Below are 25,287 nucleotides of genomic sequence, written 5' to 3'. Positions count from 1 at the left end.
CTACTAAAGTAATTAAATCAGTAGTTTGAAATCTTCCCACAAATATCAAGAGAGTGATTATGTCCAGGGTTGGGGGAGGAGGGTGCTGGACGAAGGGTAGCACACAGAGGGCTTCACACGGTTTGCTAATGTTCTATTTCTTAAGCTAGGTTTAAAATGTGGATGTTCATTTCATTATGAATCTTTATATTTTGCACATATGTTAGACATATTATTTGGTCTGTATTTTATATTTAAATATATATGCTAACTCAAAAGTAGTGCTTTAAATTGACCTTTCTGTAAACCAAGATAATCTAATATATACGTTAGCCCCAGGACTCTCCCCAAGGCAGATTCCAGCATTAGAAATATTAGAAAGGGCTCATATGAAGAATTTACTATACAAAATTGAAACTGAAACTATGACATAGTCAGAACTGCTGTACCATATTAATAACACGGTTTTACACATATGTACATGCAAGTTTCCATGGGATGATTTCGCAGCAATATTGCTGCACTTTGACTTCAAAGTAGTGTTAGAAAACACCAATGAATTTAACAGGCAAGAATATTTTGTGAAGTTTTGGGGCACCTGGGTGACTCAGTCGGTGAAGCATCTGCCTTCGGTTCAGGTCATGATCTCAGGGTCTTGGGACTGAGTCCCACGTCAGGCTCTCTGCTCAGCAGGGAGTCTGCTTCTCCCTCTCCCCTCTCCCACCCTCCCTCTCTCTCTCTCAAATAAATAAAATCTTTAAAAAAAAAAATTTGTGAAGTTCTTACCATATCCCAATTAAAATAGATATTAGTCCACTAAAAATATTAAGATCAGTACCAAACATAAGTTTTTCTGCGCTCTGAATCGAGAAGTACAATTGCTGAGCCAAAGGAAATCTAAGTTTTCGACTTGATTAGGTTTTGTGAAATTGCTCTCTGAAGTGTTTTTACCAATTTAAACTATCACTGAAGTGCATGAAAGTTCCTATTTCCTCACATCTCGAAAACAGTTTGTCAGAGTATAAAATGTTTGCCACTCTGATAAGCATGAAATATTTCTATGTTTATTTCATTTGCCTTTCCAGATTTAGTGAGCTTAAGTATATTTTTAGATGTTTACTGCCCATACACAGTATGTGTGTGTACATACACACATAGTTAATTCTCATTTTGATAGTAGTTATAGCGATAAAGATACTGCAGACACTGAGTTATCAAATATTGAACACCACTGCTACGAAGAGAAGTACAGGGTCCATTTTTCCTGTGCCTCTGGTCACAACATTTTCATCACTGATCAACACGTAACTCTGTATTGTGGATGTTTCTGTTTAAAGACACCTTATTTAATATAAATTGTTGATTCATTAACATTGAACCGTGGCCAGCAACACTACAACTTATCCCTGAGCATGCCATTAAGTGCATCAGAGCCTTCCTGCATTTAGGAACACTTACGAACACTAGACAGCACTTCAGACTATACTCAGGGCCATTTTAAACATGAAATCATGACCAAAAAGCACAAAAAAAATATGCAAAATGTGGCAGTAATTGACCATGGAAAGGACATTTACTGACAGTATGAGAACTGAACCAAAAGGGAGAGAATCACCCTGTTCTGCCTCAGTTGGAAATACATGCTTTGAGCCACTCAAAATTTGTGCTGTTCTGCATACAACCCTAAATGACCATCAAAGTGTTGTGAGTATTGATTTTGGGGATTACAAAGAAATTTTGACAAATAGGTAAATTCACAAATATGGAATCACAAATATGTACATATGTATGTATATTGTATATATGTATGTATATACATACATATATATATATAAAGTCTCCTCATTATATATTTTATCAATTGCCAACTTTCTGTGGTGGTGGTTGTATTTTCTTAATTTGTACAAAATGTTTGGTTTTTTGTTTTGTTTTTTTTTTTTTTTAAAGATTTTATTTATTTATTTGAGAGAGAGAGAATGAGAGACAGAGAGCACGAGAGGGAAGAGGGTCAGAGGGAGAAGCAAACCCCCCGCTGAGCAGGGAGCCCGATGCGGGACTCGATCCCGGGACTCCAGGATCATGACCTGAGCCGAAGGCAGTCGCTTAACCAACTGAGCCACCCAGGCGCCCCGCAAAATGTTTGGTTTTTTGAAGCCTGCTGGATTTTCATGGGGATTGCATTGAATCTAGGGATGAGTTTAGGAATAACTGACACCTTAACAATATTGACTCTTCTGACCTATGAACAGAGGATCTCTCCTTTTATTTGGTTCTATGATAGTTTCATTCAGCAATATTTTCTAGTCTCCATTGTATATGTCTGGTGTATCTTTTTAAAGATTTATCTCTAAGTATTTGGTAGTTTTTGATGCAACTATAAACAGTATTGTTTTTTAATTGAATTTCAGATTGCTCATTGCTTGTATATAGACATAGAATTGATTTTTGTAAATTGATCTTGTATCCCAGCATTTCATAAACTCATTTATTAGTTCTAGGAGCTTTTTTGTAGATCCCAGGCATTTTTTTAAAGATTTTATTTATTTAATTATTTGAAAGAGAGAGAGAGCATTAGCGGGTGGCAGGGGCAGAGGGAGAAGGTGAAGCAGACTCCCCATTGAGCAGGGAGCCTGAAGCCGGGCTCCATCCCAGGTCACTGAGATCATGACCTGAGCCAAAGGCAGATGCTTAACTGACTGACCCACCCAGGCACCCCGATTCCAGGCATTTTTACATCAACAATCATGTCTGTGAATAAAGACAGGTTTACTGTTCCTATCCACACAGGAGCATTTTGCTTCTTTTCTTACCTTGTTGACAAGCATTGCATTCATTCCCTTGATCATGATATATTACACTTTTCATAAATTGTTATTCTAGTTGCTATTTTTTTTAGAATTTTTGCTCTTATATTCTTTACATCACATTATTATGATGTCTTCATCTGGACATGGTATTAAGGTAATGTTAGACTTACAGCTGAATTTTCATTTTGGAAGTATTTCCTGCTCTTAAATTTTCTGGAAAAATTTGTATATAATTGGTATTTTTTTCTCCTTTAAATATTTGGCAGAATTCACCAGTAAAGTCATCTGGAATAAAGTTTTCTTTGTGGAAAGTTTTTAACTACAACTTCAATTTCCTTAGTAGACATAGGCCTTTCAGTTTATCTATTTCTTATATCTTTATTTAAATTCTAGTGTAGTTAACATAATTATATGAGTTTCAAGTGTACAATATAGTGATTCAATAATTCTATTATTAGATAATTTTATACATTACTCAATGCTCATCGAGACAAGTTATTCTTAATTCCCTTTACCTATTTCATTCATCCCCTCCCTCCCTACCCACCTTCCCTCTGGTAACCATCAGTTTGCTCTCTATGGTTAAGAGTCTGTTTTTGGAGCAAGATGGCGGAGGAGTAGGAGACCTAAATTTCGTCTGGTCCCAGGAATTCATCTAGATAGGGACCAAACCATTCTGAACACCTACAAACTCAACAGGAGACTGAAGAAAAGAATAGCAGCAATTCTCTGAACAGAAAAGCAACCACTTTCTGGAAGGTCTCTTCTGATTTGTTTATATATTTTTCTGGTGTCATTGTTACCTGTTAGCATTTTGTTCTCTCATTCATCTATGCTCCTCTGGACAAAATGACAAGATGGAAAAAATCACCTAAAAAAAAAAAAAAGAACAAGAGGCAGTACCGACTGCCAGGGACCTAATCAATACAGACATTAGTAAGATGTGGGAACTAGAGTTCGGAATGACAATTATACAGATACTAGCTGGGATTGAAAAAAGCATGGAAGATATTAGAGAAACCCTTTCTGGAGAAATAAAATAACTAAAATCTAACCAAGTCGAAATGAAAAAGGCTATTAATGAGGTGCAATCAAAAATGGAGGCTCTAACAGCTAGGATAAATGAGGCAGAAGAGAGAATCAGTGAGATAGAAGACCAAATGATGGAAAATAAGGAAGCTGAGAAAAAGAGAGATAAACGACTACTGGATCACGAGGGCAGAATTCGAGAGATAAGTGATACCATAAGATGAAACAATATTAGAATAACTGGGATCCCAGAAGAAGAAGAAAGAGAGAAAGGGGCAGAAGGTATATTGGAGCAAATTATAGCAGAGAACTTCCTAATTTGGGGAAGGAAACAGGCATCAAAATCCAGGAGGCACAGAGAACCCCCCTCAAAATCAATAAAAATAGGTCAACACCCCGACATCTAATAGTAAAACTTAAGAGTCTCAGAGACAAAGAGAAAATCCTGAAAGCAGCTCGGGACAAGAGGTCTGTAACCTACAATGGTAGAAACATTAGATTGACAACAGACCTATCCACAGAGACCTGGCAGGCCAGAAAGGACTGGCATGATATATTCAGAGCACTAAACGAGAAAAATATGCAGCCAAGAATACTATATCCAGCTAGGCTGTCATTGAAAATAGAAGGAGAGATAAAAAGCTTCCAGGACAAACAAAAACTAAAGGAATTTGCAAACACAAAACCAGCCCTACAAGAAATACTGAAAGGGGTCCTCTAAGCAAAGAGAGAGCCTAAAAGTAACATACACCAGAAAGGAACGCAGACAATATACAGTAACAGTCACCTTACAGGCAACACAATGGCACTGAATTCATATCTTTCAATAGTTACCCTGAATGTAAATGGGCTAAATGCCCTGATCAAAAGACTCAGGGTATCAGATTAGATAAAAAAACAAGACCCATCGATATGCTGTCTGCAAGAGACTCATTTTAGACCCAAAGACACCTCCAGATTGAAAGGGAGGGGGTGGAAAACAATTTACCATGCTAATGGACACCAAAAGAAAGCTGGGGTGGCAATCCTTATATCATACAAATTAGATTTTAAACCAAAGACTATAATAAGAGATGAGGAAGGACACTATATCCTACTTAAAGGATCTATCCAACAAGAAGATCTAATAATTGTAAATATCTATGCCCCTAACATGGGAGCAGCCAATTATACAAGCCAATTAATAACAAAATCAAAGAAACACATCAACAACAATACAATAATAGTAGGGGACTTTAACACCCCCCTCACTGAAATGGACAGATCATCTAAGCAAAAGATCAACAAGGAAATAAAGACTTTAAATGACACACTGGACCAAATGGACTTCACAGATATATTCAGAACATTCCATCCCAAAGCAAGAGACTACACATTCTTCTCTAGTGCCCATGGAACATTCTCCAGAATAGATCACATCCTAGGTGACAAATCAGGTCTCAACCAGTACCAAAAGACTGGGATCATTCCCTGCATATTTTCAGACCAAAATGCTTAGAAACTAGAACTCAATCACAAGAGGAAAGTCGGAAAGAACTCAAATACGTGGAGGCTAAAGAGCATCCTACTAAAGAATGAATGGGTCTCATACCCCTTCAGATCCCTACATTTGTATCTTTGGGGTAAATACCCAGTAGTGCAATTGCTGGATCGTATGGTAGCTTTATTTTCATCTTTTTGAGGAACATTCATACTGTTTTCCAGAGTAGCTGCATCAGCTTGCATTCCCACCAACAGTGTAGGAGGGTTCCCCTTTCTCCACTGTTGAATCACAGACCTGTACCTCTGAAACAAATAATACATTATATATTAAAAAAAAAAAAAAAAGGGAAGAAGAAGAAGAAGATAGCAGGAAGGGAAGAATGAAGGGGGGGAAATTGGAGGGGGAGACGAACCATGAGAGACTATGGACTCTGAGAAACAAACTGAGGGTTCTAGACGGAAGGGGGTAGGGGGATGGGTTAGCCTGATGATGGGCATTAAAGAAGGCACGTTCTGCATGGAGCACTGGGTGTTATACGCAAACAATGAATCATGGAACACTACATCAAAAACTAATGATGTAATGTATGGTGATTAACATAACATAATAAAAAAAAAAGAATGAATGGGTCAACCAGGAAATTAAAGAAGAATTTAAAAAATCCATGGAAACAAATGAAAATGAAAACACAACTGTTCAAAACCTTTGGGATGCAGCAAAGGCGGTCCTAAGAGGGAAGTATATAGCACAACAAGCCTTTCTCAAGAAACAAGAAAGGTCTCAAATACAAAACCTAACCCTACACCTAAAGGAGCTGGAGAAAGAACAGAAAATAAAGCCTAAACCCAACAGGAGAAGAGAAATAATAAAGATCAGAGCAGAAATCAATGAAATAGAAACCAAAAGAACAGAACAGATCAATGAAACTAGGAGCTGGTTCTTTGAAAGAATTAACAAGATTGATAAACCCCTGGCCAGACTTATCAAAAAGAAAAGAGAAAGGACCCAAATAAATAAAATCATGAATGAAAGAGAGATCACAACCAACACCAAAGAAATACAGACAATTATAAGAACATATTATGAGCAACTCTATGCCAGCAAATTAGATAATCTGGAAGAAATGGATGCATTCCTAGAGATGTATCAACTACCAAAACTGAACCCGGAAGAAAGAAAACCTGAACAGACCTATAACCACTAAGGAAATTGAAGCAGTCATCAAAAATCTCCCAACAAACAAGAGCCCAGGGCCAGATGGCTTCCCAGGGGAATTCTACCAAACATTTAAAGAAGAATTAATACCTATTCTTCTGAAACTGTTCCAAAAAACAGAAATGGAAGGAAAACTTCCAAACTCGTTTTATGAGGCCACCATTACCTTGATCCCAAAACCAGACAAAGACCCCATCAAAAAGGAGAATTACAGACCAAAGTCCCTGATGAACATGGATGCAAAAATTCTCACCAAAATACTAGCCAATAGGATCCAACAGTACATTAAAAGGATTATTCACCACGACCAAGTGGGATTTATCCCTGGGCTGCAAGGTTGGTTCAACATCCACAAATCAATCAATGTGATACATTAATAAAAGAAAGAACAAGAACCATATGATCCTCTCAATAGATGCAGAAAAAGCATTTGACAAAGTACAGCATCCTCTCTTGATCAAAACTCTTCAGAGTATAGGGAGAGAGTGTACATACCTCAATATCATAAAAGCCATCTATGAAAAACTCACAGTGAATATCATTCTCAATGGGGAAAAACTGAGAGCTTTCGCCCTAAGGTCAGGAACATGGCAGGGATGTCCACTAGCACCACTGCTATTCAACATAGTATTAGAAGTCCTAGCCACAGCAATCAGACAACAAAAAGAAATCAAAGGCATCCAAATTGGCAAAGAAGAAGTCAAAGTGTCACTCTTCACAGATGATATGATACTTTATGTGGAAAACCCAAAGACTCCACCCCAAAACTGCTAGAACTCACCCAGGAATTCAGTAAAGTGGCAGGATATAAAATCAATGCACAGAAATCAGTGGCATTCCTACACACCAACAACAAGACAGAAGAAAGAGAAATTAAGGAGTCGATCCCATTTACAATTGCACCCAAAACCATAAGATACCTAGGAATAAATCTAACCAAAGAGGCAAAGGATCTGTACTCAGAAAACTATAAAATACTCATGAAAGAAATTGAGGAAGACACAAAGAAATGGAAAAACTTTCCATGCTCATGGACTGGAAGAACAAATATTGTGAAGATGTCAATGCTACCTAGAGCAATTTACACATTCAATGCAATCCCCATCAAAATACCATCCACTTTTTTCAAAGAAATGGAACAAATAATCCTAAAATTTGTATGGAACCAGAAAAGACCCCGAATAGCCAGAGGAATGTTGAAAAAGAAAAGCAAAGCTGGTGGCATCACAATTCCAGACTTCAAGCTCTATTACAAAGCTGTCATCATCAAGACAGTATGGTACTGGCACAAAAACAGACACATAGATCAATGGAACAGAATAGAGAGCCCAGAAATGGACCCTCAACTCTATGGTCAATTAATCTTCGACAAAGCAGGAAAGAATGTCCAATGGAAAAAAGACAGTCTCTTCAACAAATGGTGTTGGGAAAATTGGACAGCCACATGCAGAAAAATGAAACTGGACCATTTTCTTACACCACACACAAAAATAGACTCAAAATGGTTGAAAGACCTCAATGTGAGACAGGAGTCCATCAAAATCCTAAAGGAGAACACAGGCAGCAACCTCTTCGACCTCAGCCGCAGCAACTTCTTCCTAGAAACATCGCCAAAGGCAAGGGAAGCAAGGGCAAAAATGAACTACTGGGACTTCATCAAGATAAAAAGCTTTTGCACAGCAAAAGAAACAGTCAACAAAACCAAAAGACAACCAACAGAATGGGAGAAGATATTTGCAAATGACATATCAGATAAAGGCCTAGTATCCAAAATCTATAAAGAACTTATCAAACTCAACACCCAAAGAACAAATAATCCAAAAATTTTTCCAAAGAAGACATCCAAATGGCCAACAGACACATGAAAAAGTGCTCAACATCGCTCAGCATCAGGGAAATCCAAATCAAAACCTCAATGAGATACCACCTCACACCAGTCAGAATGGCTAAAATTAACAAGTCAGGAAACGACAGATGTTGGCAGGGATGTGGAGAAAGGGGAACCCTCCTACACTGTTGGTGGGAATGCAAGCTGGTGCAGCCACTCTGGGAAACAGTATGGAGGTTCCTCAAAAAGTTGAAAATAGAGCTACCCTATGACCCAGCAATTGCACTACTGGGTATTTACTCCAAAGATACAAATGTAGTGATCCGAAGGGGTACCTGCACCCCAATGTTTATAGCAGCAACGTCCACAATAGCTAAACTATGGAAAGAGCCAAGATGTCCATCAACAGATGAATGGGTAAAGAAGATGTGGTGTGTGTGTGTGTGTGTGTGTGTATGTGTGTGTATACACACATACATACAATGGAATATTATGCAGCCATCAAAAGGAATGAAATCTTACCATTTGCAACGATGTGGATGGAACTGGAGGATATTAGGCTGAGCAAAATAAGTCAATCAGAGAAAGACATGTATCATATGATCTCACTGATATGAGGAATTCTTAATCTCAGGAAACAAACTGAGGGTTGCTGGAGTGGTGGAGGGTGGGAGGGATGAGGTGGCTGGGTGATAGACATTGGGGAGGGTATGTGCTATGGTGAGCGCTGTGAATTGTGCAAGACTGTTGAATCACAGACCTGTACCTCTGAAACAAATAATACATTATATTTTTAGAAGAAGAAGAAGAAGAAGAAGAAGAAGAAGAAGAAGAAGAAGAAGAAGAAGAAAGTAGGAAGGGAAAAATGAAGGGGGGCAAATCAGAGGGGGAGACGAACCATGAGAGACTATGGACTCTGAGAAACAAACTGAGGGTTCTAGAGGGGAGGGGTGTGGGGGGATGGGTTAGCCAGGTGATGGGTATTAAAGAGGGCATGTATTGAGTGGAGCACTGGGTGTTATACGCAAACAATGAATCATGGAACACTACATCAAAAACTAATGATGTAATGTATGGTGATTAACATAACATAATAAAATAAAATTAAAAAAGAGTGTTCTTGGTTTCTCTGTTTTTTATTTTGTTTGTTTTGTTTCTTAAATTCCACATATGAGTGAAATCATATGGTTTGTCTTTCTCTGATTATTTCACTTAGCATTATACTTTGTAGCTCCATCCACATTGTTGCAAATGGCAAGATTGCATTCTTTTTTATGGATGAATAATATTCCACTGTATGTCTGCCTGCCTGTCTGTCTGTCTATCTATCTATCTATCTATCTATCATCTATCTATCATCTATCTACTATCTATCTATTTTCTATACTACATCTATGCCACACCTTCTTTATCCATTCATCTATCAGCGGACACTTGGGCTGCTTCCATAATTTGGCTATTGCAAATAATGCTGCAATAAACATCGGGGGTACATGTATCTTTTCAAATTAGTGTTCTTGTTTTCTTTGGGTAAATACCCAGTAGTGCAATTACTGGATCATATGGTAGTTCTATTTTTAATTTTTTGAGGAACCTGCATACTGTTTTCCATAGTGGCTGCACCAGTTTGTGGTCCTACCAACAGTGCACAAGAGTTTCTTTTTCTCCACATCCTGACCAACACTTCTTGTTTCTCATGTTTTTTAGTCATTCTGACAGGTGCAAGGTGATATCTCATTGTGGTTTTGATTGGTATTGCTCTGATGATAAGTGATGTTGAGCATCATTTCATGTGTCTGTTGGCCATCTGTATGTCTTCTTTGGAGAAATGTCTGTTCATGTCTTCTGCTCATTTTGAAATGGATCATTCATTTTTTGGGTGTTGAGTTGTAGAAGTTCTTTATATATATTACATACTAATCCTTTATCAGATATGTCATTTGTAAATATCTTCTCCCATTCACGAGGCTGTCCTTTAGTTTTGTTGCTTCTTTTCTTCACTATTCAGAAGCTTCTTATTTTGATGTAATCCCAAGAGTTTAATTTTGCTTTTATTTCCCTTGCCAGGAGACATATCTAGAAAAATGTTGCTATGGCCATTGTCAGAAACATTACTGCCTGTGCGCTCTCCTACGATTTTTATAGTTTCAGGTTTCACATGTAGGTCCTTAATCCATTTTGAGTTTATTTTTTGTCTGGTGTCAAGAAGTAGTCCAGTTTCATATTTTTTACATGTAGCTGACCAATTTTCCCAACACCATTTGTTGAAGAGACTTTTTCCCACTGCATCTTCTTGCCTCCTTTGTCAAAGGTTAATTGACCATATAATCATTTGTTGACTTCTGGGCTCTCTATTCTGTCCCATGATCTATGTGTCTATTTTTGTGCCAGTACCATATTATTATGATTGCTACAGCTTTGTAGTATATCTTGAAATCTGGAATTCTAAAACCTTCAGTTTTGTTCTTCATTTTCAAGGTTGCTTTGGCTATTTGAAGTCTTTTTGGGTTCCATACAAATTTGAGGATTCTCTGTTCCAGCTCTGTGAAAAACGCTGTTCATATTTTAATAGAAATATTTGGCAGAATTCACCAGTAAAGCCATCGGGGACTAAGGTTTTCTTTGTGGAAAGTTTTTTTTTTTTTTTTTTTTTAAAGATTTTATTTATTTGACAGAGAGAGATACGAGAGCAGGAACACAAGCAAGGGGAGTGGGAGAGGGAGAAGCAGGCTCCCTGCTGAGCAAGGAGACTGATGTGGGGCTCGATCCCAGGATCCTGGGATCATGACCTGAGCCGAAGGCAGACACTTAATGACTGAGCCACCCAGGTGCCCCTCTTTGTGGAAAGTTTTTAACTACAAATTCAATTTCCTTAATAGATATAGGCTATTCAGTTTATCTATTTCAGTCCAATTGTCTGCAATGGATCTCTTTGCCTGTTGGGGGAAGTGTTTGATTTCTATTCCATTAGTGGACCAATCTGGGGCTGCTCTGAGCTCAAGTTGAGTGAGACCAGGTGTTTGTTAGAGATACAATAGCACCAAACTGCAGGAGAAAACAGTGGCGGGGTGTGCAGCGCCAGCAAGGTCCAAGCCAGTGTGAAGGGACCTGTAGCTGCCAGGGACCAAAGCAGGCTGGTTGGAGGGGGTGGATACACAGAAGCACATTGGGGCACATACATGTATTAGCAAGGTTTGGGCAGGTTAGCTGTGGGAGGAGACCTAGAGCTGAGGCCTGGCTGGAGGGAGTATGTCCATAGTAGAATGTGTGGGCAGAGTACACTGTTAGCAAGTTAGGAAGCAACTGTTGACATGGCACTGTTTCCAACAGGTGTCCATGTGTCTATGCTGTGGGTGGGAGAGGGGGGAAACAGTGCCTGCCAGCCCTTTGTTCCTGGAGAAGTCTCCCAAAGATCCCTGCCCCTCTGGCACACATTCTGAGATTAGTAAACGAATCTCCCTCCCATGTACCCCAGGCATTTTTCAAACTACTGTTTCTATGCTGTACCTCCACAGGGCTATTTGTTGTGCTACCTCTTTAAGGGTGGGGACTCAGTTTCCTCTTGCCCTCCAGGCTCTCCCACTAGCCTGCTGATTTTTAAAGTTCCAGGTTTTAAATTCCACTGATTGTAAGAACTGGTGAAATTCAGCCCCTCTGGTTTTCAAAGCCAAATATTATGACAATTCATCTTCCCTGTGCAGGCTCTCTGGTGTGAGGATCTGTTTCTCTCTCCTCTCTGTGCCTGAAGCGTCCCTTCCTCCTGCAGACAATCTGATGGGCCTGTTTAGCTCCCAACTCTGTCTCTGCCCTTCCTGCCCTTTTCCATGTGGTCTCTTCTCTACATTTAGCTGTAGAGAGTGTGTTCTGTCCATCTTCTAGTCGTTTTCTGGGTTATTTATGCTGATGAGGCTGTTATTTAGTTGTATTTATGGAACAAGGTGAGCTTAGAGTCCTCCTACTCTGCCATCTTCCCTCAGTTGTCTATTTCTTCTTGAGAAAACTTTGCTAGTTTGAGTCTTTTATGGAATTTATCTATTTCATTATTGGATAAAAATTTCATGTTATCCAATCAAATTAATTGTCATAAAATTGTTCCTAATATTCCCATATTATCCTTTTAATACCTGTAGAATCTGGAGACATGTCAACTTTTTTATTCCCAATATTAGTAATCTGTGTCTTCCCTCCCTGATTAGTATAACTAGAGTTATCCATTTTCTTGATCTTTTCAATGAATTTGCTTTCAGTTTCATTGCTATTTTGTTTTCCATTTTATTGACTTTTTCCCTACTCTTTATTGTTTCCTTTCTTCTACTTACTTTAGATCTAATCTGTTCTTTTCGAATTGCTAAAGATTGAAGTTGATCTCATAAATTTGAGACCTTTCTTCTTTTCTGATAAAGATGTTTAGTGCTACAAATTCTCCTACAAGAATTGACTTGATTTCACTTGTTATGACTTTACTGTTATCCTACAAATTTGATATATTGTATTTTCATTTTCATTCAGTTTAAAATAGTTTCTAATTTCCCTTTAGATTTCTTCCTTGATTCATAACTTATTTAAATGTGTACTATTTTGTTTCCAAATATTTGGGGGTTTTTCAGAGATTTTTCTATTATTAATTTCTAATTTATTTCCATCGTGGTCAGGAAACATACTTTCTATGACATACCCTTTTAAATTCACTGAGACTTATTTCAATAAACTTGTAAATGTTTCATATATGATTGGAAGGAATGTTACTTCAAAGTTTTAAATTTTTATCAGTGAAGTTTTTAAATTATGTTTAAGTCATATAATCTTACTAAATGTTTTTTGTTTGCTTGCTTTATTTCTGATGCCATCGTATTTAAATTTCCCTCTATAATTATGAATTTGTCCATATTTTTTAAAATCTGTCCATTTTTCTTTATATATTGAAGTTTTGTTGTTAGGCTCATAAAATTCACAGCTTTATATCACAGCTTGTTGGAAATTGTTCTTTTGCCATTGTAAACCGTGCTTTTTTATCACTATTCATGCTTTTGTCTTTAATGTTACTCTGTTTGGTATTAATATTACTAAACCAATATTTGTTAGTATTTATTTGCCTGTTATATCTTTCTCTATTTTTTATACTCAATTGTTTTGTAGTTTTTCAATTGTTATGTAGTTTTGTTTTAGTCGTGTTTTATAAACAGCACTTGTTTGTTTTAATAAAATCTTACTGTCTTTTTCTTTAGAAAGCTTGAGTTCAATCTATTAACAATTATTATGATCATTTATATATCTGGATTAATTTCTATTCTTTGGGCTGTATCTTCAGTGTATCATCTTCTTCCCCCCCTTTTTTTCCTTTTATTCCTTCTCTTGGATTGATAAAATTGTCTTTGTCCTCTTTTTCCTTCTCTAATGGTTTATAATGTACACATTTATTTTATTTTAGTAATTATTTTAACAAATATTAAACAATGTATTAACTTTAAAAGTCTAAAGTAATTCAATATCTCCTCCATCTTTCTAAACAAGGTGATGATCTTTGTAACCTATCCTTTTCATCCTCTCTGTATTTACTGTTTAAATTTTATTTCCAACAATCTTTTAAACAAATGAAAATGTTATTCTTAAATTGTCAGTATTTAATTTGATTTATCAATATATTTTTATCTCCTACTTTGCTCATTATTGTTTATGGCATCCCATTTCTTTATTCTGGGTTTCCTTTTTTTCTCTATGAAATACATCCTTTAGTAGTTCAATAAAGATTTACCTTCAATAAAGATGTATTTGGGGTTGGGGGGAACAATGTGGTGTCTCACGATTCATCTTCTATTTCACTTAACGTTTCTTTAATATTTATTTCTATTTCTCTGCTCTTTCTAGGTAAATTCCTCAGTACTATTTTCAAAGTCAGTAATTCTCTTTGTTACCAATCTAGAATTTACTCCACTTATGGAATTTTTAATCTCAATTAATGTATTTTTTTATTTCTGTTTTTTTTTAATGAGTTTTGTCATATCCATTTGTCGATTCATTACTGCAAATTTTTATTTCATAAAACTTTTATGATTGTTATTCCTTCCTTTATTTCTGAGTAATATAAACATACTTATTTTAAAGTCATTTTGGGACTGTTTAATTACTTTTGTTTCTTCAATAATTCTTCTCCCAATTTTTTATTCATTGAGCAGCTTTTTAAGAGCAGGTTTTATGTGCTTTGTTATTTTCATGAAAAACGTAGCATATTGTCTTCTCTCACCATTCACTCTCTTATTTCCAGTGGTTTTACAGGGCTCCCACCCAACTTCTGGGACTTATGCCTGAGAACAGGCCCTATGCAAGCAGCTGAGGGCTTCCATTCTGGGGCAATATCACAGATTTAGCCATTGAATCAGCAGATGTCCTGGCATAGAGTCAGTCTTCACTGCCTTCTCTGCCTCTTCTAGTCACCACAGCTTCACAGCTTTAATTATATTTACTCTTTTAAACAAAAATCTTTTAAATTATCAGTATTAAATTAAATATATAGAAGCTATAGCTCAGTCAATAATCCTTTCAAGGGTGAAAAACCCCATCCTGCCCCTGTTGTCACTCTGTGGGACTGTCATCCGTCTGCACATGGGGTGCTCTTGGTCCTATCTACCCCACAGAGACCCAAGTTCTGGCCAATGCTGAGTATTTCTAGATTCAGAATCTATTTGTCTGTCACTTCAACTCCTTGAAATTTCAAATAATGTAAAAGATTTATGGATGCTTCCATTTTGATTTTTGTCTACATAGATAGCTTGTTTTTGAGCATGGAATATGTCTGGAGAGAGAGAGAGAGAGTGTGTGTATGTTTAAATGTATCATTTTTGTGGAGCAGTTTAAAACATGAACTCATACCACCATCTTGAAAAGAAGTATAGATCAGAGTTACTCAATCTTTTATAGACTCTACTCTGTTTTGATATGTAGAAAAATCTTAGGTACACTATTTGTGTACATAAATCTTTTACACTATTTGAAATTTCAAAATTCTATAAAGAAAACTTCAGGACTGCCTTGACAGGGAAGTTGAATTTTTACCATAGATTTTTTTAAATTACATTTGCCACCACCACCCCCTCCCAATTCCTATATTAACCTCTCTCCCAATTTAAAATTGCTGTCCTAAAAGGAAACATACAGCTCTAAATAGATTAGCTTCAGGGTGCCCGGGTGGCTCAGTCGATTAAGCATCTGCCTTTGGCTCAGGTCATGATCCCAGGGTCCTGGGATAGAGCCCCATGTTGGGCTCTCTGCTCAGTGGGAAGCCTGCTTCTCCCTCCCTCTCCCTCTACCTGCTGCTCCCCCTGCTTGTGTGTTCTCTCTCTTTCCCTCTGTCTCACTCTGTCAAATAAATAAATAAAATCTTTTTAAAAAAGAGATTAGCTTCAGAAAACTTAGAAAAAGTATTAATACTCAAGGAAACTGTGTGACTATGGCAGACAGAGTTGCCTGGAAAAATCAAGTGAATTTGCCTATACATAGGGTGTACCCTTATTCCAGAAACCAGGGAAGGCAGTTGACAGACCTCCACAACCTACACTCAGGTCTCAATTAGCCTACTCAGTTTGTTCTCAGTCTAACTATAGAAATAAACACTGCTTTTGGTTAAAAAAAAAATGTTTTATTTCACAAACACTTTATGACAACATCTATAAAAAGCAAAATAAAAGAACATCAAAACCCCAGTAGGTAAATAAAGAATAAGAACAGGCAGTTCTCATAAGAGGAAATACAAATTGGCCAAACATACGCACATATGTTATCCTTGATATTAATCTAAGAAATAAAAATTAATGTACTATTTTACATCTAGGAACATTTTTTAAAAATAACACTCAAGTTTAAGGCTGCTATTAAACTAGTATTTTCATACTTGCTGCTACACTGGAATTTTTTGGAAAAAAAATTCTTTGAAAAGGCAATATACCAGGCGCCTGGGTGGCTCAGTTGGTTAAATGTCTGCTTTCAGCTCAGGTCATGATTCCACGGTCCTGGGATCAAGCCCCACATCGGGCTCCCTGCTCAGTGGGGAGTCTGTTTCTCCTTCCCCCTCTGCCCCTCCCCACCGCTCCTGCTCTCCTGCTCTCTCTCTCTCTCAAATAAATAAATAAGATCTTTAAAAAGAAAAAAAGGAAGACCAATATACCAATATGTATGGGGAGCTATAAAAATGGTTATCCAACTCCTAGAAATTTATCTTAAGGAAACATCAGAAGGAAGAAACCTATATACATGATGATGTTCACACAGCATTATTTACAATATTGTAAGTAAATGTTGAAGAAGAAAAACAGGCAGTAGTTTTCCCTAACATTTTTTTAAAGATTTTATTTTTTTATTTGAGAGATAGAGAGAGAGCACACTCACACAAGTGGGGATGTGGGGGGCACAAGGGAGGGACAAAGGGAGAAGGAGAAGCAGACAAGCAGACTCCCTGCTAAGCAGGGAGCCTGACACAGAGCTCAAGCCCAGGACTCCAAGATCATGACCTGAGTCAAAGGCAGATGCCTAACCAACTGAGCCAACCATAAAACTCCTGGAAAAAAACATAGGCAGTAATTTTTGACACTGGCCATAGCAACATTTTTCTAGATATGTATCCTTAGGCAAGGGAAATAAGAGCAAAATCAAACTATTGGGACTACATTAAAAAAAAAAAAAAGCTTTTGCAAAGCAAAGGAAACCATAAAAAAAAATACAACCTACTAAATGGGAAAAGATATTTGCAAATGATATCTCTGGCAAGGGGTTAATATCTGAAATATATAAAGAACTTATATAATGCAATACCCCCAGAACACAAAAAACACAACTAAAAAACAGACAGATGATTTGAATAGACATTTTTCTAAAGACATACAAATGGCCAACAGATACATGAAAAGATGCTCAACATCACTTATCGTCAGGGAAATGCAAATCAAAACCACAATGAGATATCACCTTATACCTGTCAGAATGACTAGAATCAAGAAGACAAGAAATAACAAGTGCTGATGAGAATGTGGAGAAAAAGGAACCCTTGTGCACTGTTAATGGGAACGCAAAGTGTAGGAGCCACTGTGGAAAACAGTATGGAGGTTCTCCAAAAAATTAAAAATAGAACTACCACATGGTCCAGTAATTCCACTTCTGGGTATTTATGCAAAGAAAACAAAAACACCAATTCAAAAAGATATATGTACCCTTATGTTTACTGCAGCATTATTTACAATAGCCAAGATATGGAAGCAACCTAAGTGTCCACAGACAGATGAATGGATAAAGAAGATGTGGTGTATAAATACAATGGAATATTATTCAGCCATGAAAAAGAATGAGATCTTGCCATTGGCAACAACATGGATGGACCTAGAGAGGATATAATGCTAAGTGAAGTAAGTCAGACAGAGGAAGACAAATACTGTATGATTTCACTCATGTGGAATTTAAGAAACAAAACAAATAAACAAACAGAGTCAAACAAAAAAAAACCCAGACTCTTAAATATGGAGAATAAACTGGTGATTGCCAGAGGAGTGGGGGTGGGTGAAATGGATAAAGGAGATTAAGAGTATACTTACCGAGATGAGTACTGAATAATGTACGGAATTGTTGACTCATTGCATTGTACACCTGAAACTAATATAACACTGTTACATTAGTTCTACTTCGATTGAAAAAAAAAATGAGAAATGATTCTAGGGGCGCCTTGGGTAGCTCAGTTGTTAAGCGTCTGCCTTCAGCTCAGGTCATGGTCCCAGGGTCCTGGGATCGAGCCCCGCATCGGGCTCCCAGCTCAGAGGGAAGCCTGCTTCTCCCTCTCCCACTCCCCCTGCTTGTGTTCCCTCTCTTGTTTTGTCTCTCTCTGTCAAATAAATAAATAAAACCTTTAAAAAAAAAAAGAAATGACTCTAAACCTGTGGGGTCATCCCAAAGTGTCACTGAAGGACAGGAAAGGGAGGTGATGATTGGAAGAAAACAGGAAAATGTTCATGCCTATACCTCACTGAGAATTCACTATACCTGATACAATCACAAAATTAAGAGCATGGTTAGAGAAAGTATAATGTATCAACCCAACTCAATACATTATACAACCAAGAAAACTATAAGTATGAAAAACTATGTAGAAAAATACAATTTGTTTATATACTCTTATTTTAAATAATAATAATGAAAAACAGAACAACTATGTAAAACAGATATATGGACAAAACTTAAAAGGAGTAAGAAAAATGAAGATCACTTTGTTAATATCGTATGACTACTGTTTTCAAATTACTTTTTACTTATTCCATTTATTTTATAATATGAAAAAGTGGGAGAAAATCACACACCAGCCACCTTACTAGTTTAGAAAAGTATATTCATTTTCCATGTTCTTTTTTCTTTGATGATTTGATCAATAGCTTTGAGCACTTAGTGCCAAGTGTTAGGCTGGGCCAGATGTTGTGGGCACAGCTCAGAGCAGGGCTGATGGGCTCTCTGCCCTCATCTGTGTGTAACTGCAGGGATGCAAGGTGCTGAGGGCTGTTCTAGGCGGGAGCAGCTTCACAAAGCACAGATAGGATAGAGGGCCCTGAGGCTTCCTATGTAAGTGGGAAGGATGATGAGACAGAAAGGATGCATGGAAGGTTGGCCAGGGAAAGAGTTTGAGGGCGGAGGGCAGGAGGCAGAGCATATAAGATGAGCCCAGAGACTTGGAAGAAATTCTCCAGAAAAATAGAATTAAGTCTGAAGGGCTGGAGCATGGAGTAAAAGTTGGAGCTACGGGTTGGAGGAGCAGGGACTCAAGGAGGGAAGCAGGGACAGGCCTTATAAATCTTGGTGAGAAATATGGATTTGAAGATCAAAGCACATACACACACACATTCATAATGCTTATATAGTTGAATTTCCTAATTCCTATGAAAGTCTTGATTCCTTAAATTCTATGACATAGGATACATGTTTGAATTTGGAACTTTCTAGACTTCTACAGTATTTTTAATTCTTCATGTTAGGTTCTTGGAATTTGTACCATTCTGAGACACAAAGCAAGCATTTGGAAGATGCAGGATTTCACTGTGAAGTCTCTTGGCAGGCTTTGGGCCCACTGGTTCTATTCACAGCACTTTGACCCCTCAGTACCTCCAGTGAAGGCTCTCCTTCCTTGGGGTTATTCTCAGAGATCACAGGCATAACCTTCCCTACACACTGAAGGGTGCCACAGAAACTTGGAGCATTTCTAGCCAACAATTCAGATTCACTGGTTTCAGCTGATCCATCCACCTGCAGACCACTCAGAGTCAACAGGAGGTCTAGGTTTCTACAAGTTTCTCAGATGAAAGAAAGTTGAACTAAAAAGTATGAGGAGAATTATGCTGTTGACAGGTGAGTGTTTCAAGTGTGGGCCTTGGCAATGAACTATTCACTTACAGTTTATGAGGCAATGATGAGACAGCTGGAAAGAAGCAAATCTCTGAGACATGACAGTTCAGTCCCAAAGACCGTTAACAGGGGGTCAGCTCATCAAACACATCTGCAGAAATAGAACAGAGCAGGCCTCTGTGCAATCCCACACATCAGAGTGATGGCTGCAGAATTCCATTTAATCTAGCACCAGTGCAAATTGGAAACCCAAGAGTTCACTCCACAGCCACAGGCTTCAAAGCATCTTCTTGTCTCCACTAAACAGCTCAAGGAGACAGAACCTGGAGGAAAGGTTTTCAGAGTGAATTTTGTTTCTTACCATTTGTTTCAACTTGAATATGCTCTCTGTAGGCATAATGAATGAGGTTATTAATTAATCATTTTTGCAAGAGTGAGAAAAGCTTTCATTTTAATTATGGTTAGTTGTCATGTAGCTTAAATACAATTAGAAAGCCATTATTGAATTTAGACTATTCCTCCCCTATTTTTCTTACACAATCACATCTGTGTGTCTTTTTTTTCTACTTAACAAAAGCGGCACGTTTGTGGCAAGTTACATATGTCTCTGTGTGTATATAGATATACATGTATATGCACATGTATAAATATATATATACACACACACACGTGTCTGAGTGTATGTGTACATATACATACATATATACTTTATATAAGATTATAAAATGAAAAGTAAATGTCCATCCCTTCCCCCATCATCAGCTCCACTCTCTACAAGCAACCACTGAAAAAGTGCTGTTTGTTATTCTGGGCAGGATGTTAGAATGGGGCTTTTCCTACCTCCTCCTCCTCGGAGGCACCAGTATAACAGATACCAGACCCAAAGTGAGTGGGGCACACGTGCACACGCACATGTACACGCACACACACACACACACACACACACAGAATGTACCAATACAAGAGCCTGTTCCACCAGAGAGAGGCAGCAGATACAAAAGAGGCTGATGGGTGGGAATTTGCTTGGGGTGAGTGTGCTGAGGCCCACGACCACTCCCTCGGGGGACAGGAGGGAAGGTTCCCCTTCTAACTCCAAGCCTAGGGAGGGGGCATTCCAGGGATGCCCTTGGGGAGCTCTTACATTTGTCCCATGCAGTTGGGACTCAGACATGGAACTGAGGAACCTCAAGCAAACTGTGGCCTAGAGCGTGACTATATGTCAGGGGTCTGTCTCCTCAGTGGAAATCCAGGGGGGTGGAGGGCCCACTGTCTTGGCAGTAGAGCCAGGAAAGTTCCATTGGATGGTATCAGCTACCTTCTCAGGACTCTATGAGGGAGACCCAGCAAGTCATTTGGGTTCTGCCCAAGGGGCCACCTTGTGAGTGAGATGGAGGTTGGAGGCGCCCTGCTAGCGGCAGGACTGCGGAGGCACCGGCAGGACATGAGCAGAACAGAAAGGACCTGGGGGAGGAGGAGGGGCCGTCGGGCTAGAAGCCTTACCTGGAAGCCAGCTCTAGCCACTGGCTGGGAATGGAGCAGGCATGCGGCTCGCCAGGCTCCCAGTCCAGGGAAGATTTCTCCTTCGCCCTCAGTGCTTCTCCCATTTCCTCTGGGCAGGCATGGAATCAGCAGCTAGCCCGGGGAGAAGATGCTCAGGAACACGGCAGGCTGGGCTGACTCACTAGCTCTAGTTTGTCTGCAATTTTTCAGGTTTTAGAACTGAAAGTCCTGAATCCTGTGCTTCCAGATGGAGAGCTGGGAGACCACACGTGCCTTTCCCAGCACCAGATCCCAGTTCAGCGAGGTGAAGATATTTAAAGCAAAGTCAGATGAGAAGTTTTGATGATCACAAAGGATGGTGGCTTTGTTTTTCCATTATGTTGAAACTGGATTTTCTTTTTTTTTCTTTTAAATATTTTATGTTTGTTTCTAAAGATTTAGAAGAGGGGCAGAGGGAGGAGAGAGAGAGAGAGAGAGAGAATCTGAATCAGGCTCCATGCTCAGCACGGAGTCCAAAAGGGCCTTGATCCCACGACCTTGAGATCATGATCTAAAATCAAGAGTCAGATGCTCAACCCACTGAGCCACCCAGGTGCCCCCTGAAACTGGGTTTTCAACTTAAAGTACTTGTAGACCTACCTATAACCTAAAGTGAACAGCAAACCAGGGACTGACAACATTTTTATCCAGAGGCAATGATGATAGAGACAAAAAATTAGTTGTATTTAATCATATATATCTCTATATATCTATACCCACACACATAAAATATAATATTGATATAATACTGATACAATATCTTGAAACAGTATATTCAGGATATTTTAAATAGTACTGTTCTGATGCTTGCTTTTCTTGCAGCACATCTATATTTAAATCTCGATATCCTATGTATTTAACAAACTATGGTGTATTTCTGTAATTTTATCTTGCCACTTAAAGTGAGGTAGATGCACATGTAAAAACGTACCAAGTCTTACACAGGTCTGTGCAGTGAGTGCTCTGTCAGGGTCAAGTAAGAGAACAGGCAACCAAAAGCTAGCTTCAACAGTAACAGGAGTCCACAGCTAAGTAGTCGCAGAGTTGGCTAAGTCAGCAGCACCTGCCGTCACCCAGGACCCAGGACACAGGCTCCTACATCTTTCTGCTCCCCCGGCTGCAACTTCTCTCAGCTTTCAGCCTCTTCTGTTTGCCTGCAAGGTGACAGCCACTTTCAGGTTAGATGTCCTCATACAAGCACTGCCAGGCAGGCAGGGAGGAGTAGTCTCTCCAGCATTGTCTCCCCAGGCAGCAGGGGAGACTGGCAAAACAAGGAGCTGGTATTTTCTGTGTCTATAGTGGGAAGAATTCTGAAGCAAAAAGGCAAGGGACTGACTAGTGCATAAGCAGCCGTGAGCGTCTGCTGCAGTGAAACATAGAGATGCTGTACGTAGGACACAGATGCCGTTCTTTTTTAATGACTGCATAGATTTCATCATGTGAATACATCATTATTTATTTAACTAGTCCTCCATTGATGGGCATTTAGGTCATTTCTAGTTTTCTTATATTACAAACCACTGGGCAGTAAAGATGCAAGTATGAGTGTATGTTTGCATGTGTGCACATTTTTGCACACTGTGAGATACATCTCTAGGACAGAGACCTAGACGTGGCATTGCTGGTTTAAAAGGTGAACACTTTTGAAATTTTGACAGATCTTGCCAAATATTTTTATTTATTTATTTATTTTTTTTTTAAGATTTTATTTATTTATTTATTTAAGAGAGAGAGAGAGCACAAGATGGGGGAGCGGGAGAGGGAGAAGCAGACTCCCTGCTGAGCAGGTAGCCCGATGCAGGACTTGATCCCAGGACTCCAGGATCATGACCTGAGCTGAAGGCAGTCGCTTAACCAACTGAGCCACCCAGGCGCCCATTGCCAAATATTTTTAAAAGTTGCATCAATTACTCCAAAAGTTTGGGGATGTCTGTTTTCTCACATTTGCACTGACACTGAGTATAACCAAACTTTTAAATCTTTGCCAAATGATAGATGAACATATTCCTTGGGCCATATTGCAGATTATTGACATTCCACAGAACTGATGGAGTAAAGCAAGCTAAATCACCGGATGGCGTCTGAAGGTCTCTGTTTTTCTACCATGATTCCACAATCCGAAATGGTCCATGTGAGAACCAACTAGACTTTCCTCTCCTTATAGCTTCTGCAGTATTTTCCCCCTGTGGAAATGGGTGCTTTAGAAAAGATTGTTGTATTATTCTGTTAGCAGGTGCTTTAAAGATCATTTTAATAATGTCCTTAGGATAAAACATGTTTATTGTAGAATATATTTTAAAAACACACAGATAATTAAAAGGAAGAAGATAATCATTGCCTTAACCTCACCAGATATACTACTATCTCTCTTTATAAATTAATGAATATACCAAAAAATAGGATTATATATATATATATATATATAATGTATATAAATGGGATCATATTCTACATGTTGCAGTCCTTTCTCTCTTACTTGCTGGATCCATGAACACCTTTCCATGCAATTAAAAAACTTCTACAGCCTTGCTACTAAAAGTGTGGTCCAAGGACCAAGAACATCAGCATCACCTGGGAACTTGTCGGAAACGCAGAACCTGAGGCCCACCTCACATCTACAAGTCAGATCTTCATCTTAACAAGATCCCTAAGTGATTCACAAGCACATGAAAATGTGAGAAGTGGGATATACAATATCCTTTTTAATGGCTGATAAGTATACCATAGCACCAGAGTTTAATTATTTGATTCTAACCAGTGCTAGGAGAGTTTATGCACCCAGATGGCCAGGAGCCATTTCCTAGAAATGTTAGAGCCAATCTCATTGGCCTTGGATAACAGAGACAATCCTTGCTGGGTGAGGTTGTGGGAAAACCAAGTCTGGGCCTAAGTCTTACTGGAGAGGTTTCTCACAGATGACTGTTCCCAGAATGGTTTAAAAAAAAATGTTTACTATGTGATGGTAACAGATGCTTCCAAACAAAGAGAACAGGAAGCTGGTGCCTTCTCTGTCTACATTCAGCAGGGCTGAATGAGGTCCATTAAATTCGCCTGCAAACTTTGCTAAAGAGCCCAGCAAGCAGCGATGAAAATTACAGAACTGCTCCCAGGCACTTGAAGTAATCAGCTGGAATTGAGCTGTTTTCCATATTCTTTGCTGATAATGCAAATGGAACCTTTAAAGCGAGCGGCTCTAAGCTACCGCACATACTACAAGCTGAGAAGGCCCAGGTGGTCCACACAGATGCTGCCACTGCACCCTAAGCCCAGCCACAGAATAACTGCTTCCCACGGCTATCAGTGGCAGGGTCCACCAAACTTGAGGGTTATGGGCCCAGAGCCAATCATCTGAATAGATTAGCTGTCAGGAAGCAAGAGCGTTCTAGGGAAAAGGCTTCGTCTGTCTAAAACCTCTATGATTTTCTTCACAACAGGCTCAGTTTTCCCTTGAAAGAGGCTCCCCTGTGCTGTCCAGGAGAAAAGTATTCTGGGTTACAGAGCAAGACGCAGGACTCTACGTCTAAGCTGGCCTCAGGCTCCAGGAGCCCCAAGATCATCAACCAGAGCAGAACGCAGCCGTAGAAATTAATGACCTGGGAAAAGCTGACTGTTTCCTCTTAGTTCTGAATGGGGCATCTGGGAACAAACATCCCTTTGGGATTTGCTAAGAGGCCAAGAGAAGCAGCCATGGGAAGGAAGATGGCACTGCCTGTCCTGGCAATGTGACCCTAACAGTGACCGGACGTTTCTGACCCTTAACTTCTAGGAAATAGGATGATAATATCCTCACAGGTAAGGGGCTCCTGGGTGCATCAGTCAGTTAAACATCCGACTCTTGATTTCGGCTCAGGTCATGATCTCAGGGCCATGGGATCCAGCCCTGCATGGGGCTCAGTGCTGGGTGAGGAGTCTGCTTAAAATTCTCTCTCTCCCTCTCCCTCTGCCCCCTCTGCTCACATGTGTGCACGTGTGTGCATTCTCTCTCTCTAAAAAAAAAAATCCTCACAGGTAAGACACTATAAATGCTATCACCTCGGATGTGG

At 38.9% G+C, this 25,287-nt stretch overlaps 1 long non-coding RNA gene across 1 annotated transcript in view; it reads right to left on the bottom strand.

The window, feature by feature from the left end:
- Positions 1-21,388, bottom strand: part of LOC118538908 (uncharacterized) — a 64,299-nt gene extending 42,911 nt beyond the window's left edge. Inside the window, exon 1 of the long non-coding RNA XR_004918834.2 lies at positions 21,206-21,388. This is a non-coding gene — a long non-coding RNA (uncharacterized LOC118538908). The remainder of the gene's footprint in view (positions 1-21,205) is intronic.
- Between the last annotated feature and the right edge of the window lie 3,899 nt (positions 21,389-25,287).

Source organism: Halichoerus grypus, chromosome 12, assembly GCF_964656455.1.
Source record: "Halichoerus grypus chromosome 12, mHalGry1.hap1.1, whole genome shotgun sequence".
NCBI lineage: Eukaryota > Metazoa > Chordata > Mammalia > Carnivora > Phocidae > Halichoerus > Halichoerus grypus.
This window is presented reverse-complemented; position numbering and strand designations above follow the sequence as displayed.